Below are 20,500 nucleotides of genomic sequence, written 5' to 3'. Positions count from 1 at the left end.
TCCATAGATATGCGAGAGAATTATGTACACGCACACACACACTTCAGGCATATGGACTTAAAATTTGGATTTTCATTTTCTTGTAGCTGGGAGAAAAAAAAGGCACCTTTTTATGTCCATAATTTGAAAATTAAAAGTCTTTCTGATGTAATCATGGGGGCTTTTCAGGTGAGTTATGCACAATTTATTCAAGGAAGTTATGTATTTCATTCTGAACTTGGTTGCTACTCAGAATACATCCTTATGGAAGGTGTTATTTTTACAGTAATTTCTGCATGGTCACACTTTAATGTGTTTAGATGGTAATGTAGCATTAGCTATTTTATTACATAGTTATGTATGTCATATAGTAATGTTACATAAAGTATGCAGCTGACTGCCTATTTAAGTCCCTATTCTCTGTTTTTACAGAAAAAATAAATACCAGTAGAATATGAGCACCTCAAAATTCTACCCTAATCCTTTTTCATTTTGTTTGCGACCTTGTGCAATTGTTTCTATAAGTATCTCTGGTTACAGTTTAGCAAGAAAAAAATATATTTTGCTTTTCACTTACGATTTCTGTAGATATTTCCATGTAAATTTTAGTGTTGTGTGTATCGTTATTTTCAAGATTTTTTAGGGCCTGACAGGAGTTACCTGTCTTATATATGCCAAGGTATTTATGACTATTTTGTTATCTGTTTTCTGATTCCTTTTTGATATTACCATAATATTTTGCCTTTCATAGCCAAAGGAAATGTCTTCATACTTCAGATACTTGATTGCATTCTGTTCCTCTGTGTGATGAGAAATACTGAAAGACAGTATTTTACATGGATTTAATATAATTGAGTTTTTTTTAATGCATATAAACATTAATGAAAAAAATATGTGCCTTCTCTGGGCTGCTTTTTGTATCATAATTGTGTTTTTTAACAAAATAGCCCCTGGCCACTAACTCTTCCTCTTAGATGTCAGTGGATTACTGCTGCTATGTTACTTAAAACACGATGTGTTAGTCTCTTATTCAAGGTTTAAATATATGAATCCTATAGAAAAACTGCATAGAAGCTGAAGCAGTTGTAATCTGTTAAATTTCAAGTCTAACAGAGGTAGCTTTTACTTTTTTGTGTGGGTTTTTTTTTCTTTAGGCATTAAACCCTGAGGCAGGTGTAATGGATGAAATTAACAGTGAAAGTTTTGTTACACAGTTATTGGTTTCTCCTTTGGATAGAACTGTATTATTTAATGAGATTTGTTCATGTATACATTGGCAATTAGCACAATTTTTAAGATTAGATATTAAAAGCAGAGTAGTTGGTGATGGGCTCCAGTCATGTTACTGTTACACATTTAAAGGGTTTTTATTTTTGACTCATTCTGATCTCATAGACCGACTGCTGTTTTAGGAGTGTATTTTCAAATTTTGTTGCCTCTAAAAGTTGGTGTGTTCTCTGCTGTGCATTACAGCATGGTAAACGGTGATAGTAAGAAGACTTGACCTTTTGGATTCTTGATCTGAGTTAAAATGCTGCTGTAGTCATACTCAGTGTGTTTTCAACAGTCTGATTTTTTTTTTTTCCTGACACTAGTTAGAATATAACAGGAGGATGCCTATAAAAGATGCTATGTTCAAAGTATCATGTCAAGCATACAAAAAAAAAATCACTTCCTATTCTGTTGAAATAAGAAATTAGTATTTCTGTCAGGGCTTTGAAGGAGAGAATGCCTAGAGTAACTCTAATCTTATATTGCATTTTGAAATATGACTGGATCTAATGCTTTTGGAGCTGCACTTAAGTACCTTACATTTAGCCATTGCCCAGATTTTGTTTTAATAACTAGTACTGTTTGGGGTGACTTTCTCTCCTTGTTGTACATAAATAAAGAGGTAATAAATTAAGTTTTTTTCCAGTTCAGAGGACTTTAAGGCTGACCTTGTTTTGACAGTTAAGTTGACAGGATTACATAAATTAACATTTACTTAATGTGATTCCCAAAATACTGTATTAACTAGAACAGAGACTTCAGGTTTATTTTTTTAATATAAATTGGACATAGGCAAGAAGTTAATTTACCTTAGCAAAATTATCATGCAAAATTAAACTGTAGCATAATCACATTTTTAAAGGTAATATTTGGAGCATAGCTGTTGCTTTAAAAAGACACATGTAGTTTTAATTGTTGTAATTTTAGAGGGATTAATTTTTTTTCTGATGCTATGTGGAAATCTGCATTACCTGATATATTGCAAGAAAGTTTTAATTAACGCCTCCTTTTAGTGTAGATGTGCCTCCTTTTTTTAGGTGATGTCATAAAAGCTCAGCTGCAGCCCTACTGAGGAGTACAGAGAGGTAGTGCAAGAGGGGGAGCCCAAATAATACCCTGCTCTGGCCTACTACAGGCCTCTCAAAGGCCCATCTCCAGAAACCCAGCGGAGCACAGAGACACAAAAGCAGGAAAAGAACACAGGTGAAGGACTTGGAGGAAGAGATGATCTCCCTGGATGCCTCAGCCTGATTATCCAGGTGTGAGACCCATAAGGATGAATCAAAGCTGGAGCACCTTTTAGACCAAGAGGGGTCTTGCCTTGGGAAATGGGCCACACTGTGGGCTGCAGGGGAACAGCATTTTGGGATTGCACAGGATTTATTATGGTGTGCTTTGGAGATGAACCAAATATGGAGAGGAGTGATTTGAGGAGGAACATAGGGGTATTTAGGGCATAAAAAAGGCCAGTGCATACAGCCTCAGGGCCTCATGTCCAGATGCCAGCAACTGGGGAGACATGAGTGTCTGAACTCTGCTGGAGGGATCCACATCATGCATACATATGTGTGTGTATGTATGTATATATATATATATATTTCTTACTAGCCAACTTTCATCCTGTTCAGTCAGAATGTGAGCAGGATGAGGCTGTTGGTACTGCCTGTGATTGTGAGTGCTCTGTGTGTATGTCATTGTTATCTGTGTGGCCAGTTGTGTATGTATGTATATGTGTGCTTTGTGTGCATCTGCCTACTGGGAATACGTTTTCCCTGGCTATTGGTTGGCCCTGGAGGCATGGAGCTGCAGTAGTTTATCTTCTCTCAGGCTGTCCAATCTGACTGGATACCTTCCCCTAATACCTTTTCATTATGGCAGGTATACTGGTTTTGATGTTTCAGTATTGATGTTTTTTTTAAGGTATCTTAATATGGAAATTGGAGAATATTTATTATTACAGATACAAAGTATTTGATAGGTCATCTTCTATATTAGTGTTTAGTTTAAAAAAACAAGTCTCCTGCAGGAATTGAGTGAAAACAGTGCCTTGCATAGACACTCATCACTTGTAATATAAAAGTTCAGGCATGGGTGAATGTCTTAACATGGGAAATCACCCACTGTGAAGCGACTTTGATTTTGCTAACTTGTTACACATTCACTTGTGTGTGTGATTAATTTTATTTAAAAAAAAATATTGAGTCTTCAGTAGTACAGCACTGCTCTCAGTAAGCAGGAAACATGAGAATGTGTTTTAAAGCATGAGAAAAACAATGTCACTTAAGTATGACATCCTTTCCACCAACACTACAGCAATTTAAAACTGGATTGTGTATTTGCAACAGAATGTGTCAGAGAAGAATTCTGCCTTTCCAGGGCTGTCCCTTAGTTATGTAACTTTCAGTCTCTGTTTTTTAAATATCATTTAACAAAGTATAACTAGGGCTACTGAAAATCAGGGTAATGTACTGCTGGTACAGAAGTGTCCCTAACTGTGGTGGCCGTACATGCTTAAAGTGTCTTTAGACAGCCTCTGGAGCTGCAGGAAGGGGGACTGCTGCAACAGCCAGGTATCAGCATGGCTCTGTAATGACAAGATGTATGTAGACTATGCAATGTGAAAGAAAAGCCTTCGGTGTAGGCAAAACATTAATCAATCTTATTGGATATGTAACATTCATTTCTGTGTAAAAGTTCACTTGGGTATTCCTTATAAATCCTTTCTGAAACAAAGGTATGGAAAACCTTTTCCCTCTGAATTTATGTTGCTGAACTTTCCACATCAGAGAAACTTTGGTTTTGATCTGTTGGAATTGGAGACAGAAGAGATCTTGTACTGATTTTTTTCACTTCAGACAGTTTGTCTACAACAGTAGTTTCTAAAGTGAAAAATATTAATTACATAAAAGTTTGAAAGTGCTGTTCCACTCAAACTGTTTACAGATCCTTGACATGAAACCTGAGGATTTCCTGAAAGAACATCCTTTTTCCTTTTTGACGACTAAAAATACAAATAATGGCCCGAAACAAAACCAACCTCTGTGTGTTAAGCAGTTTTCCAAAGGAGAGCTATTCTAACTAATCCATAGGTTCTAGAATTATTTTTTTTTAAGAACAAGACTTTTTCTTTTCTCAATCTTGCCTGTTTCAGATGCTCTTCATAGATGAATGTAAACGCAGTAGATGAACCCTGGGTACAGGAGGATTAAATTTATCCAGGTAGGATTGACGAGTTATAGAAGAATGAAGTTTTTAAGAAAGTTACATGAATAAAATGTCAACTTCCCATTTTTAAAGGAAAAGTTAGACGTGACAGGAGTTGTGCAGACTGCTACCTAAAATACAGACTTTGGTCAGAAAATTTGTGGGTTTTTTGGAGGGGCTGAAAAACTTTGAGCACCTTGTATACCTTTGTTCCTTCTTACTCAGCTGCTTAAACCAAATGTAGGAGTGCTTCCCTGTACTCATCTAGAATTGCAGTTTTCCTTATTGTACAGGGGTGATTGTTGTGGCAGGCTTTTGCAAGGCTTGCTTCTTATGGCTTGTTCAGTGTTGCAGCTGAACTTCTAATGAGATATGCTTGTGGAAAGCATATACAAGAGAAAGGTAATAAGCAAGCCAATACTTTCTGGAAGAAGTGAAAGATACCTATCAGTTAAAAGGTGAGAGATGGTAATATGGGCTCACAATGCTCCATGGATGAGGAACATAACACAACTGTCTATTTTTCATAACTGATGAAAGAAGCCCCTTTCACGAAAAGAGAATTCCTGTGAAGGATTGGTTCTGAGAATGATTGTCTCTGCAGTGGTGGTTGAACCTCCCTAAAAATGCCTCAAGGCCCTTGTAGTGTCAGCTTTAAAAAATCTGGAACATCTTTTGCTGCAGTGACTGTCTTTGTGGTCTGTTACCTTACCAATAACTGAATGTAATTTGTATATTAATGATGAAGTTATGTGCGTTTTATCTAGCCTGCTAGAGTTTGTCTGTGCTAGAACATTATTGCTTTCTCTAAGTTCCTAATTAATAGCTAAGAATTAGTGAATATAGCTGCCTTTTCTGTATGTTGAAAGTCTGAGGATTACAATTGTATCTTAGCTGTACTTGAGAGAATTCATTAACCTCAGAATTCACGTGACCTGTTTATTATTGTTATTCCTAGTAACAGAATAGGATAATTTCAGAAGTAATTTTCTCAGAATTGTTTACATAACAGTAAGCAGGCTTGAGGGAACAAAGAAAACCGGGGAAAGCACATGGCTGCTATGAGAGAAGCAGGAGGAACTTGGGAGGTATAATGCAACCAGATTAATTTAACTGAGGATGTTTTTTAAATAGGGGTAAATTCATTTGCTTATCTCCACTTTGAAAACATAATGTAACAGATTGGTCCAATTCTTTTGTGTTAGAAGGAACTTAAACTTCCTACCCAGGACTGTGAGATGGAGTAGTGAGTTGTAATTAGCAGCTTTTGAATTGTGTAAGTGATCTTTTACATAAGTGTATGTATACATGTTGGAAGCAGTTTTATCTTACACCATGAGGCACTGTTGTTTTTTAAGAAAAGAGCAACATATTTTTCATTTGTAATTCTGAATATTTTCTTTTCACAGCTCATAAGCATTTTTATGAGTGTGATTAAATGTTATACATTTGGGTTTTTTTCCTGTCGTGGAGTCTTATCCACTGAAATTGTCTGCACATCTGTAAAAGCAACTGATTGTTATAAATCTTACACTGTTTAAATATGTTTTCGGATCATTAATTTCAGTTTATTTTATCACTTTGCAGAAAACTCAGAATATTTGTTAGAATATTTGTCTGGAGTAGTATCCTACAGGATCTTCTCATGTTTAAACAAGATGGTAAGCCATTATACTATTGGCTTGACTTTCTGTAATGTAAGAATATTAAAATCTCCCTGGCACCTCCTCAGTTAAGTTTTGAAATGGTTTTAAAAATCCATTCATCATCTTGTCACCAGGGAATTTGTCATTAATATTCCATAAATTTAGTAGTGAATTGTGGTATTTTTTAAAATACCTTTATTTTTGAGGTGGCAAAGTTTAGATAAATATGCTTGATTTCAAAACTGTGTTAGACGTTTTATGGCTGGTGATAATAATTGAAGCATATTGAGCAGAGTAGATACTTGCCTAAAAGATTTGGCTAGTTTGTTCTACTAGAGGTATTTTATTTATTGTGAAAGTGCTTTCATGTGCCTTGGTACCACAGTATCGTTAATGTAACAGCTTTATCTGGGTAATTTTTTCACTCTTTATATGAATAATCTAGACTCTTAAAACAGGTACTTGATTTAAATATCTGGTTTATATTGAAGTTCAGAATTACTCTTGTGTTAATTTAAAAGCAGAGTATATTTTTGCATTGTGTTTGGAAATATCTCAGATGGACTATTTGTGAACTGGAAACAAGTTTAAAGTCCTTTTCTTGCTTGCTTTTTTTGGATTGTGGCTTATCAGGACTTCTGTGCCTTGCTAGTAGAGACATTTAGTTTGCAAGGTTTTGAACAAAAGGAAGGTGGGAAAGAAGGTAGGTTCTTAAGGGTTATGCTGAGGTCCCTGACTGTGGCAGTGCTTGTGGTTTTCTTGTGGAATTGTCTGAAATTAATGTGAATGAAGACAGGACCGCTGGGGAAAGAGGAAAAAGCAAATAAAGGCATACACTAAAAAAGACAACAAACCCTTCAAATAACATAGTAGATTAATACCCTGTGGCTGGCCATAATGAACAGACTAACCACAGTATAGAAACAGTTTCTGGATAATGTTGATAGCCAAGGCTAAAATAAACTTTTTTTTGACATGCAGTTATTTCGTGTGGTATCTAAATTCCCAATAGAACTGAGACTTTTTTATTATTGAATATAGTTGCTATTAAAAAGCACACAAGAAAAGCACAGGGAAAAAAAGCATTTTGACTAATTAAATGAATGCCTAGCCTCTGCTTGTATATAAAGCAATGCAAAACACTTTTTAATTCTGAGAAATACCGAATAAAATATAATTTTCTTAAAACTTTTTTGACTTGTTTAATTATGGGTTGAAAATTATCTATTGGAGCTATAATAGCCAAAGCTAAGCAAGGATGTTGTTGTTTATTCCCTAACTTTGTATATAGTTAGATATAGCAAAAGTTTCTATATTGGCACTAGTTTATGGACTGCACTGTTACTATTGTTAATATCTCTGTACCAATACAAACTAAGAATTGGATTTTTTCTGAATTTTAGTGTTTACATTTAGTAAATGCTGGGCAATGTAACTCTTCAGTCTGCAGCAAAGCAAAAAATAAACTTTCTGAAAAAGTCTTGGATTCTTCAGGCAAAAGCTCGCTTTCTATCCTGGTGTTTAGAACAGTGTTTGTGTATGGTAAAGACAGGGAGTCTCTTTTTCACCCCTTCCCTGCCACTTTCAGCAGTATTACTGTGCACTTTTTTCCTCCTCTAAATCCTTTTATAGCCTTTCTACCTGATAATTTTCCTTTAGGAAAGTAAGTTACTGTAGAACATATGTCTGGGGTAAGACAGACAAATCTGGCTTTCCCTTATTAGTCTGGCTTGCATTACTTATTAATATGGATAGTAAAACTCCCCTTGCATTTGAAGCAAATAATGTGTGGTACTGTTGAAAAATGAATTTCAGGACAGTCAGATAGTCACTGTGTCTCCAATCCCTGTCTTGTAAAACAGATATAACATGAATTTTTACCTGGTAGAAGTCTGATAAGACAAGTGTGATAGAGAGGGATGCAGGATATCTCAGGACTACTGAAAATGTCAGCAAGATGCAAGAAGAAAGTGCTGGAATGTATAGGGAAAGATGGAAGAAAGATTGGAACTAAGAGTGGGGGAAAGATGGGTTGTATTATAGTGGGAAAGAGTAGCGCTGCCCCTCACCACCAGCCATTTCAATAGTTTGGTAGAATTTGCAGCTACGTTAAGCTGTCATTGAAGTTTTTTTTCCACACCTTTTTTTTTTAATGACTACCATATACAAAAGATGCGTTTATTTGATCATGCTTAAATGCTTTTAAATAAAAATACAACTAAATAATACAATAAAAATGGTAAAACTAAGCAGTCTCAAAAGCTTGTTGCTTTTTGAAATTGTATGTGTAAGGATCTCGGGCTAATGGATATTCAGGTAGGCAGATAATGACCAGAGGAATAGTGGAAAGGCAGAGAATTGAGCCAGCTTAATCTGTCTGAATCAGCTGTTCCTAAAACCAGCAAAGGTGATCAATAATGAAGCAGTTATCCCCGTTGCAAAACCTGCTGTGATGATTCACTGGAAGAAATTCTCTGGAATGCCAGGCAAACTGGGGAGGGGGAGTTGTTGAATAAAGGCGCACAGGATATATTGGAGCACCTAAGGGGTGGAACTGGGCATGGAACAAAAGAGTTTGAGGCTTGTAAAGATCTGTTAAGGGATGGTTAAGGCAAGGGCCGCAGATGGAGAAGAGAAGGATCAAAGTGAAATGGGGAGGAATGAGCATGGGGAAACAAGAGAGAAGGAAGGAATAAAAGGGGCCAGTTGCGTGTAAGCAGGCAGCTGTTTTGTACATTTGCCTGGTGAAGCCTGTTGCCTGATCACCACAGCTTACCCTATCCTATTGAACCCTTCCCCCTGCACCCCCCACCCCCCGTCTTTCTAGGATGTGTGTGATCTGTTAGCAGAGTTCAAGCTGCACTAGTCAGCAAGCAGGAGGACAGGCTGAGAGAGATGGTAGAGGGACTGAAATTCTGGGAAGGTAGCTTTTGGAGACACTAGTGAAGGCTTTTTTTGTCTTTAAGCACTGATCCTTAGGAATAGGGTGGACCTATCTGTGCTGTGTTTGTATTATTCTGTCCCCTTCTATTCATCTATGTGTTTGTGGTAGAGATGTATTATCTACAGTGTGTGTCTCTGTCCCGTTGGAATTGCTGTTCCACCTTGCTCCTTGGAAAGGTGTTAGGGAACAGCTGCTCCAGACCAGGCCAGAAGAGGACGGAATCCACGAATCCCCGGGTATACCAGATTTGGCTACCCCTAAGGTATAACCTTTTTGCTTCTTCAGTTGTTAGATGTGAGGGATCCCTTGTAGTGTTTGCTGCTCTCAAGTGTTCTGTATCAGAATTGTACCTAACAGCACAGAGTAAAACTTTCTGTGTTGGAGGCCTGGTATTCAAAAAATGGTTAACACCCTGAACTCTGTAGGAATTTGATATGCACTTTGGGTGATAATCACCTCTGAAGGTTAGGGTACTTTCACTTTTGGATTTTAATGCATGTAGAGTTCTAACAACTTTCTGTAACAGCATATAAATGCTGTTACTGATTTAAGTGTACACAGTATCTTTTAGTACAACTAAGTACTTGGAGGGTTGTTTTAGTAGTCTTTAGTACTTTTCTGTTATTGCCATACTTACTAGAAACAAATAGAAAGTGATAATGAGGGAGAGAAAGGTTGAGTGCTTTTTAGGCAGAACACATGAGAAACTGCTGCAAAACTGCTTTAATACAAACACTGGTAAATGTGTAAACATGAGTAGGTAAGAACTGTTTTAGGATTACTTCCATTCCTAGCCCTTATTTCCCAGCCATTTCCAGAAGTGCTGTTAATATGAAACTTGCTTTCTGATGAAAATGACAGAAATTAAGTTTCCTGTTGGGTATTATGCCTTCCTTGCAGTTGTCCTTTCACCATAAGGAGGCCAACTAATGAACTTACCTGTCCGAAGGGATTAACCTGCTATACAGCTGATTTGTGAAGCACTATGTGTGTCAGTGAAAAGAAAATCTGCAAGATGTAGTTGGATATGAGTTTGTTTTATGGTTTTCATGGTTTTATAGTTGGATTCTTCAGGGGTAACTCTGGAAATCAGTTTTCTCTGAAAAGGAAATAACAGTGATCATTTCATATTCTTACATTTATTTTGCTGTAAACATTTCTGAAAATGGGAGAAATTATTTGCGTGAGAAGAGCTTGCCCCTCCATAATACAGGATGAGATTAGTAGCGTGGCATGAATTTCACAAGGCATTTCTGATTATTAAGTTCTGGTTTTATTTTTAACAAAAGGTATCTTGTAGATTTGAGGTCATGATTAGTCTTGTTAATAGACACAATGGCTGAAGTAGAGAGCTTCTATAAATTCTTTATCTCAGAAGCCTGGACAGTTTGTTTTATACCAGTTTTATGCAAACCAGTATTCTTAGAAAGCTGGTTCTGAATTCTTAGAATACTTAGTCATCTGCCCCTGCTCTAGCTTAAAATGTAATGCTCTCCTGCTCCATTTTACTGTTTACTTTCTCTTTGTTGACTGAGTGTTGGGTTATCATGCAGTAATGGAGAGATTAACTCGTTTGTCATCTCCAGATTTATTAAGTAACTTTTATGTTGTATATTGTGACAGTACGCATGGCACCAGGTTACTTCCTCTGGTTTTAGATGTTCCTTAATAAACAAAATGATATAACTTTGCCAAGTAGTGTTGCAAGACATGAGTTTTACCAGCTCTGGTTGAGACACAAAACATTGTTATGGATTTGACAGAAAGTGTAAACATGATCTATAAACATTGTAGAAGTGTTTGACTGCCAAGATACTTAGCCTTTTCCTTGCACCTTACTGATTTAAGGCAACTCCTTCTAACAGCAATGGCATATTTTACGACAATTTGCCACTTGTAGCTTAAAGTCAAGATTTTCAAACAATTTGTTTGGAACCACTCTTGATGGACGGTTGTGTTCTATTTTGTGTTTATGAGAGGAACCTTCTAGTCTTGAAACAATTTTAAAGGGGTTTGTGAAAAGGAAACAAAAAAATCCGCACCAATAAAAATTTTGGTGTTGGTATCAAGTAGGCTGAAATTACCAGTTTTCCTACTATTCTGTATGAAATTAACTTCATTGTTTGCGTACATTTTAGCAACAAAAAACATGATTGCTTACCTAGGCTTGTATTGCATGCTGTCCTAATTCCTGTGTGACGAAGAAAATGTATTACTCAGTGCTAGTAATGACTTTGTGTGTGGCTGCAGATTAAAAAAAAAAAAAAAAAAAAAAGCTTGGGGAGATTGTGCAGCCTACCATTTTTACAGTTAAAACATTTCTGTTATATGACAGCTAGACCATTTGAAGTTGTTAGGTTGAGAAATTCAGTCACTTTCTCTTAACTTGCTTTACACAGAGTGTCAAAATTTACTAGTACTAAAAAATAAAAAATTCTTAGGTCTGTCCTGGTTTTGGTCGGGATAGAGTTAATTTTCTTCCTGCTAGCTGGTACAGTGCCGTGTTCTAGATTTAGTATGAGAATAATGTTGATATAACACTGATGTTATAGTTGTTGCTAAGTAGTACTTACCTTGAGTCAAGGACTTTTCTGTTTCCCTTGCTTTGCCAGTGGGCAGCTGCACAAGGAGCCGGGAGGGAGCAGGGCCAGGGCACCTCACTTGAACTAGCCAAAGGGATATTCCATACCGTAGAATATCATGCCCAGTTTATAAACTGGGGGAAGTTGGCCAGGGCCTGCTGATTGCTATTCAGGGACTGGCTGGGCATTGGTCAGCAGGTGGTAAGCAATTGTACTGTGCATCACTTGTTTTGTCATGGGTTTTATTACTCTCTCTCCCTTCTTTTCATTACAATTATGATTGTGATTATTATCACTAGTGTTATTATTACATTTGTCTTTATTTCAATTATTAAACTGTTCTTATCTCAACCCACAAGTTTTACCTTTTTCTGATTCTCCTCATCCCACTGGGGGAAGGGGAGGGTGTGTGTGTGGAGTGAGCAAGCGGCTGTGTGCTACTTGTTTTAACCCCAGCTGGCAACTATAACCAGTCTTAAAAAGGCCAATATATAAGCCATTGAATCTGCAATAAAGCAGTAGGTGCAGCAGTTTTTATAGGAACCCAAAACATAATCCTTATGTTAGGGGATGAAAGATGGAAGTAAAAATGTGGTGGTTCAGTTACCCTGGAAATGACTGCTATCTGGCCAGGTACCTGAAAAAAAGAGAACCCAAAAGACAATGAGGAAAAAAAATTTAAGTCAAGCTGGCACTTGTTGCCATATTGAGAAAAAAACTCTTAAAAAATGAGCTTGACTTTTGACCAGGTTCTCACACAGCTGTGTTAATTTGTTGGCACTGACAGTAATGGACAATTCTGTCTGTTCCTTTTCTCTTCCTAAAGGATGCCCTCATCAGAGCATGCTTTTACCCGAGGCTGCAATTTAGCCTTCCTGTAATTCATGCAGTTAGGCTGCACTTTGTGAACTCTGCTTCATGAGCGTATAGTTCATGAGTTTCAGCCGTGCCTTAGGTTTTTGCCTCTGGAATGTCTCATCTTCTAGCAGATACACAAGTCCAAAGTTTAATCTAATTTCTACCTAGTACTGGCCACCACATTTGCTAGGTATAAAGGAGTTCTTCATTCCGTAATAGTAAGGGGCTGCTAGTTTATTCCAAAGACACTGTGAAGTTTTTAGTTCAGACAGATGCAGTGAATCCAACTGGAGGAACATATTTCTGGGACTCTCTTACTCTTTTTGAGAAGTTCAAACTAGAAATAGTTTTTAGGAAAACTGGAGGAAGATTAGGAGATCCTCTTTTAGTTTTAATTGCGTGTATGTGTGCTGTTTTGACAAGCGCCTAAGTGTTTTCTGGATTGATGGATCTGTTTAGCAAAGAACAGTTATGGTCATGTAGTATTCAAGCCTATGGTAGTTACTGACTTTTTTCATAATTTCAAAGGACAAGCTTTTAGAAATTGACTGTGCAGTTTTATCTAAAGTATTTTTGCTAAAAAGAATAGGAGATTCATAAAGGGGAAATTGTATGGGAAGGTAAATCCAACCCTTGTTTTGTGATAATTGCATCTACTTAAATTCTTGAATGCTTTGAATGAAGAGACTGTTATTAAAGTATCAAAATTTTATTTATAATCAAATTTACTGTTAAAAACAACAGTACTATTATTAATAAGCAATTATAAAAAACCCGAATGTTAAGTATGCTCCACAAACTTGTCCTTGATCATTTGCTTTAAACAGTTATTTGCTATAGGGCTGTTATATGTCTAATAATAACTTTTCTTATCAAAGAAACCTAAATACAGCTTTTGGATAGATGCTTTGAGTAGATAATTTTTGAAGGAGAAAACAGGCCACGGATCACTGAATCTGCAGTCTAGGAGAAATTGTGTGGTGGCTAGCTGGTTTTGTGCGTGTTTTTGTTTGTTTTTTGTTTTTTTCATTATTATTTTTGTCATTTCATTTCATTACATTTCATTATGACTTTTTAGAGGGAAGCATTTTGCTTCACAGTCTGATCCACAAATTGTTTCTCTCTACTTAATACCATAATCAACAATAATCATAATCAGAGCAAGAGTTCTGGAAAGGTCTTTTCTGGATTCGGTTCAAAGTCCACCATTAGTTCTGTTGTGCATGTTGTTGTGCCGCATATATGTTTCTTCTTTACTTCTCCCTATGGCATCCCGGTTTTACTGAGCTGCATTTGTGCAAAATATATTCCACCCCCACCCCCAGCTTGAAAATGAGTTGAGAATCCAACTAAAGGAATTTGCTTAAAGGAAATTAATTGTAGTGGTTCATAATTAAATCATTTTTTCCTAATACTTGTCATGCTCTGCATGTTCTCTGGTGGTTTCGGAATGGTAGATGCTTAAGGGGTTTTATTTGATCATCTTTTTCCAGATGTTAGATAATCTTGATTTTCGGTCGTTTGTTGGAATTGCAGCCAAGGGAGGTAAAATAATGTAGGTGCATCAGAAGCACAACATGTGTGCTGTTTTTTCAAAGGAAGACATTGTTTTTATTCATTGTTTTGCTACTTGTTGTAATGCTGGAAGATTTCCAAAACTAAGTTTTCTCCTGTTAATGCCCCATTTTGAGGTAGAGAAAGGAATGCTACCATCATATAATACAGGTAAGTGGGGAAGCTCAAATTATGCTTGTGTGTTCATGAGCAAACACGTTTGAAAATAATAGGCTATGTTTTAATGTGCTATTGGTTTTTATTTGTTTTTTTTTTTTTTTGTGGAAGTCCACAGCACAGCATTGCCTTAAGGCACTGTCAGATCTTCCAGCTTTTTTCATACTTGTAAAACAGAAGAAAAAAAGCCCCCACCTGTTTCTAAAGTGTAGTGTAATGTTTTATCAGACAGAAGAATGTAGTCCATAGAAAGTGAGCATGGGATGTAAAATTTGTGTATCCTCTAGGTGTGTTGCTTGTATTCTGAGATGACTGAATAGCTTAACGCAACTAAATTATGGATGTATTGAGTGTGAACTAGTATAGAGAGGCAAACCTGTTAGTGTAACTAGGGGAGTGTAATTGATGGTTTTACTTAGATAAGTGACTTAACATTATGTTTGCTGAGATAGTTGCAAAATACAAAGACTTAGACAATTTGTTTCCCATTGGTGTTTCGTATGGGTGTGTTGCATATATTGCATTTTTTGTCTACATTATACATTTAATGTCTTCAACATACTTTCTTTATTGAATAGTTAGCAAAGACAATCAATAGAACAAGCAACCCTACTGAACTTTTAAAATAATTTAGTGGATGTATTGTAGCTTGTTCAGTTGTACTCTAAAATACTTAAAATTCTGATGAATGAGCGACTCCATTTTTCCTGCCACAGTGATCATTTGTGTAATATTCCCCATGTTTGTGGAAAAATCATATTATTATCATGTTATCTTTTGGTTTTTTACTTAGCAAAACAGAAGTCTGTTGACTCAGTTGGAATTTCAGAGTCAGAATTTACTGGCACAAATCCCAAATTTTTATTTTTCTAGAATATAATTTATTTTACTTTTGTGTGCCTTAGAATTATATAAGCATATTTTAATTTGATCCAAACAAATCCATAACTATTTTAGTTAGAAACAATAATAAAAAAAATCGACAGCCCTTAGGGCACCCTAGAAACTACTGGCTTGATTGTTTTGTGCTATGTAAATAGTACATTTGTATGGCATACCACAGATTCTTTGTGACTTTTCACTGTAATGGGGAGATGAAACAGGGAATTTCTAAGGAATTGCAAAAAATAGTTTTCAGAATAGCTACAGATTATCTCAGATTTTTAGGAAATTCATTTTAAAGAAGCTTGTGCATAACAGTAATAGAAGTCTCAGTCTGCAGGACTGTTTTGCAATGTATAATGATTGTTAAGAGCTCCTTGTAAAATAAATCTTAAGGTTTTTGTTTCTGCTTTTCAGTGTTTTATTTTTTCCCTATGGAAACTGCGGTATACTGTATCTTCTGCAATTGGCAAGACCAAGTTGTCTCTAACTTCCAGGGCTGAAAATGGAAATCACTACAGAATTTGATCTCTGTTTAATATTTGGCATGCAGCTATTTTTAGCATAGTTTCAAAAATGCCTGTGAATCTTTGCAGTACTATAATTTTTTTAAAAATAATTTATTCAGCTTTGTTTATAGTTCTGTTAAGTCATTCTGCTGTGGTACAAGAATTCCACAACTTAATTACATTCCTCAGGAAATGCGAAACTTATACTTGCAATGAGGTCAAATACAAAAGAACTAAATAATTACTTTCATCAACAACTTCTTTTACCTCATACAAATCCTAGAATTACAAAGCCTTAAGTATGTTTGTTGTACAATGATACTTTATGGGTTTTGTATGGTTGGGTTTTTTTAGCTAGCACCGGCACTGAGGCTGTTTGATTTAAGTTCAGACAAAGTTTGCAGGGAGCCAGTTCAATTCAGTCTTCATATTAAAAATTCAGGTATAGCCTTTTCGGAAAGGATCTTGAAACTGCTGAGCTTGCAGGATTGTAATGTTAAAGTACTAAGTGGGAATTCACAAGGGAGTTGGGCTGTTATTCAAGTCTCATGCATTTACAATTTTTGCATCAGAGAAATTATTAGAGCTTCTTGTTAATGGAGTATGGCTTTTGACTCAGATATTAGAAATAATTTGTAAGTATCAAAGAAACCACCTTGATAGGATATGAGGTGGGGTTGAGCACAGTACTTGAACCAGAAGATACAAAGCCAATAGCAAACCTGGGTTTATTTGTTCTTCTGCTGCTTTAGATTTGTTTATAAGATGGACCATGCAGTACGAAGTGCAGAGGGTATTGATGACTTCTTTAATAACATGGGAGAGAAGACAACTGTAAATATCTTAAGGGTGAGTGTCAGGAGGACGGGACCAGGCTCTTTTCAGCAGTGCAACAGGCACAAACTGCAACACAAGAAGTTCCATCTGAACATGAAGAAAAACTTTACCCTGGGGGTGACAGAGCACTGGAACAGGCTGTCCAGAGAGGTTGTGGAGTCTCCTGCTCTGGAGATGTTCAAACCCATCTGGACATGACTGCAACCTGCTCTAGGTGAACCTGCTTTAGCAGGGAGTTGGAATAGGTGTTCTCCAGAGGTTCCTTCCAACCCCAACCGTTCTCTGATTCTGTGAACATGGCCACCTACTATATCTTTCTTTAAGTGAGGATTTGATCTTATATGTAAGTCTTTGGTTTTGGTGGTTCCCCCCCCCATATAGTTTTGGTATGTTTTTGAATTTTCTCTGTTTCTGCCAGATGCTTCTGAGGTAGGTGACTTTGAGAAACAAAGCCTTGTGTAATCTGGGAGGTGTGGATTGTGCAACAGTCTGCCTAGCTCACATTGCCATGTTTCCATTTATGAAGGTGATAATTGAGTAAAGGTGATGTTAAGGATCATATATCATTTTTCTGTGTAATAGAAATTTTTTCATGCTTAATTCTCTTCTGATATTATAAGTATAATGAAGTAGTTCTTCAGGGGAGAGACATTTTGATTCAGGAGACATGAAGCCATCTGGTCAGACTAAGGCTTTGTTTTCACAATCGAAAGAGAAAAATAGCAGCGGGAGTGGCATGGATTTGAGCTTTTTTAACCATGGTAACTGTGCATGGGCAGTGCTGGCAAAACAGTGAGGACAAGTTATTTCTGTTTTGCTGAGGTAAACTTGCTGAGGCAAGACCTGTATCTCTCTCTAAGGCCAACCTTGTATTTAGTTTCCCTAGAGGTAAACACTTTTTTACCTTACTAAGCAGTGCTGAACAAACCTGAAAAGTTGCAGCTGTAAACCAGCTTGGAATTAATTTGTTAAAGTGCAAGTGTTTTTAACCTTGCCCGTTTCTTCATTTGCATCTATGAGCTGTTAGTCTGCAGTGTGAAGCAAAGTTACATGGCTGTTGTTTAGTAATTTTCAATATATTTTTTCCTTTCTTTTAGATCTGGTTTTGATTAATGTATATGTGTGGGATTTCTGATTAAGCTGAATATGTCCTCCTGTGAGAGCAGGCTAGCACAAGATTTTAAGACTTAACTGATGAAGAGCCCCACTTTGAGTTTGATTGGAGGGGAAGGTATTTGGAGAGTTCATAAAGCTACTGAATATGTCTTTAGGGTCATATTCCTCAGTTTAAGTCTTGTTAAAAGATGTATCTTTTGAGTTAAATGGATGCAGCTGAATAATGAATCTTCTCCAAGGAAATTTTTTCCTCTGCATGTTTGCATGTTTGTTCTGTATTATCTATGCACAACTGCAAAGGAATTCTAGAAATTTATGTAACAATTGATATATTCAAAGACTCATATTGTTGACTGCTGCACAGAAGAACTGCTCAGATTATGTAGTTTAAACAACAAAAAGCAATTTATTGATTTATTACTGTGATGTAATCGGCAATCAGGGAACTGTATGTTTAGGATTGATATCAGCAGTAGGACAGATATACCAGTGTGTTGGACCATTAAAAAAAATTGAGCAGCATCTACAAATACCTAAACACTTTTCATAACCGATCATGAAAAGTTCTAATCCCCTTCTTCCCCTCCACAGTTGTTGGCACACAAGTTACATGAGCAGTGTGGGTTACAGGCAATGCTTGCTATTCCAGGACTGTGAGTTCACTTAATTGCACACACCTGCTCCCGGAGATACCCATGTTCCAGCTTTATACCAGGGCCACTCCCTGCAATCTGCTAATCTGCAGGCCAGTGGGAAAGTCCCTCATCAAGTCACATAGCCCACCTGAGCCATGGATTCCCCCACCTGCTGCACCCCAAACTGACACTCGGTTAGTTGGAGGGTGGCTGCCCCTGTCATCCAGCGGGGAGGTTGCTCCCCAAGGCATGGAGGAGCTTGCAATACTATTGGGGTGGTTTCTCCATTGTGCGGTCAGGCTTCAGTGATTGCTCTCTTCCCATTACGGTTATGAGGTTCCTCTCCTCTGTTATAAATGAAGTGTGAATGTTTGTCCTTTTTTTCAAGCTGACTCTTCCTTTGTTTCAAAAGTCCCGTTGTAATTCCCCAGTTAGTGTTAAGTCCTTCTTGGAGTTTTCTTTTTAGCATTACCAATGTTTTGACGAAACGCTCTCGGATAATTTTGGGTGTTCCAGTTGCACACTGTTTATGCTTATGTTTCTGGCTTTGTAAGTGTTGTCATCCAGGCCTTTTGCTAAGGATGGGCCATATGGGTGCCCTCTCATTGACACTAATCAGCATAATTTTGTCTGCATGGAACATTAAATTGTTATATTATCAATTTATCAGATTATTAATGCTGTGTCGTTTCTTGTTTAGCCTTTTGTGCTCAAGTGATTAGTTTGTTTTATATACACTAAATTGTAAAACTGCGGTGCATCTTTAATGGTTCCTTGCATATGTCTTAGATTTAACTCTGTCTAAAGCACTACCTACAGGGGAGGAAGGTAATTTTGTAACTTTACCTGTCTGAGGCCAGTTGTAGCTGTGGTAATTGAACCATGCTCATAGTCTTCCAGCTGCAGTTAGGAGTAACATCCTCATTTGCAGTTCTGTTGCGGGACCTTATTTGTTAAGTGTCTTGGCTTCTAAGGTATTATATTGCAAGTTGTCAGGGGACAGTGTAAGTCTGTCATCTTTGATTATTTCATACCCAAGCTTTTCAAAAATGTAAAATCTGAGGCATGGTTCTGGCTTTTGAAATAGTTTGGTTCGCTTTGCTCCTCCAGAAATGTTTTTGTAGCAAACTGATTTGGAAACATCTTAATTAAGCACACAGCTTTTGTATCCTTCTTTAAGTGTTGTAGTTTGGTAACAAATTACTGAAGTAGTCTACTGTGGTTTCTCTTCCCCTTTACCTTAATATGCAAAGTGTTTGTATGTGCTGAGTTAAATAGAGATTGCCATGATTTGAAAGCCTTTTGGACTGCTTTATATTGTAATTGCTTATATGTGTAGGTAGACTTTTTCAAAGCACCGTGATCTTAGGCTTAGAAATCACTGAAAGTGAAACCTGGTTTTCTCAAGTCCCTAGGCCTAGATCTTCAAATGTTTTGGCATTGATTAAGATCAATAAGCTACGTGCCTATCTGTTTAACAAATTTTCAGGACTTAAAAAAATTTCAGAAAATCTTGAACCTGTTGCATTGACAAGATAACAGAATTTATTGACTTTTTTAAAAAGAAAAAAAATCCTAGTTTTATTTATTCAGTCTTTTTAAATAGATTTTTCCGTCCTTCAGAGGCAACATGTTTGTAGCCTCTAAGTTTACTTGGATTTGACTACTGCATATATTGTTTCATGCTGTTGTTCCAACAGTTTAAGTTTTGTCTCTGTGCCAAGAGACAAGGGTGTTTTTAATTGGTTGAGATTTGTATTTAGCACTTTGGTTGTTTCTTGACTACTGTGTTGTTTTTGATTAGTGTAAGAGAAAGACTGACATGCTGGAGTGAGTCTTGAGCGCTATCAGGATGGCTGGTGAACTTAAGTCCACAATGTATGAGGAGAAGGTGAGGGTATCCATTTGCTACAGACTCCAGAAGAAAAGGCTGGGGTGGGGGATCTTAATTGCTGCCCACATCTACTTAATTGTGGGACACAAAGAGACAGAGGCACCCTTTTCTCAGAGGTGTACAGTGAAGGGGGCAAGAGGTGAATGAACACAAATTGAAATGAGAAATTCCAGTGTGAGGGGAGTCAGTTGTTGGAGCAGGTAGCGCAGTGATACTAAGATACCTCCATCCTTGGAGATACTCAAAATGCTTTAGCTCAGGGACCTGTACAATATGATATAGTTGGCCTCACTTTAAGCTGGAGGTTGGACCAGGTGACTCCAGAGATCCTTTCCAATCTAAATTAGTCACAGATTTTATGGAACACATGGATATAATAGAATGAAATCCTGTCTTTGTTTAATATTATGC

At 36.9% G+C, this 20,500-nt stretch overlaps 1 protein-coding gene across 8 annotated transcripts in view; it reads left to right on the top strand.

The window, feature by feature from the left end:
* LRCH1 (leucine rich repeats and calponin homology domain containing 1) overlaps positions 1 to 20,500 on the top strand; it is a 133,293-nt gene that overhangs the window by 19,063 nt on the left and 93,730 nt on the right. The window contains exon 1 of one of the 8 annotated variants that reach the window (XR_003563162.2): positions 6,043 to 6,116. The exons of the other annotated variants lie outside the window; for them this stretch is intronic. The gene's annotated coding sequence lies outside the window, so the exon portion shown is untranslated. Of the gene's footprint in view, positions 1 to 6,042; positions 6,117 to 20,500 lie in introns of those variants that run through there. 8 annotated transcript variants of the gene reach the window in all.

The sequence above is a fragment of the Falco cherrug genome, chromosome 2 (genome assembly GCF_023634085.1).
Source record: "Falco cherrug isolate bFalChe1 chromosome 2, bFalChe1.pri, whole genome shotgun sequence".
In the NCBI taxonomy this organism is placed as follows: domain Eukaryota; kingdom Metazoa; phylum Chordata; class Aves; order Falconiformes; family Falconidae; genus Falco; species Falco cherrug.
This window is presented reverse-complemented; position numbering and strand designations above follow the sequence as displayed.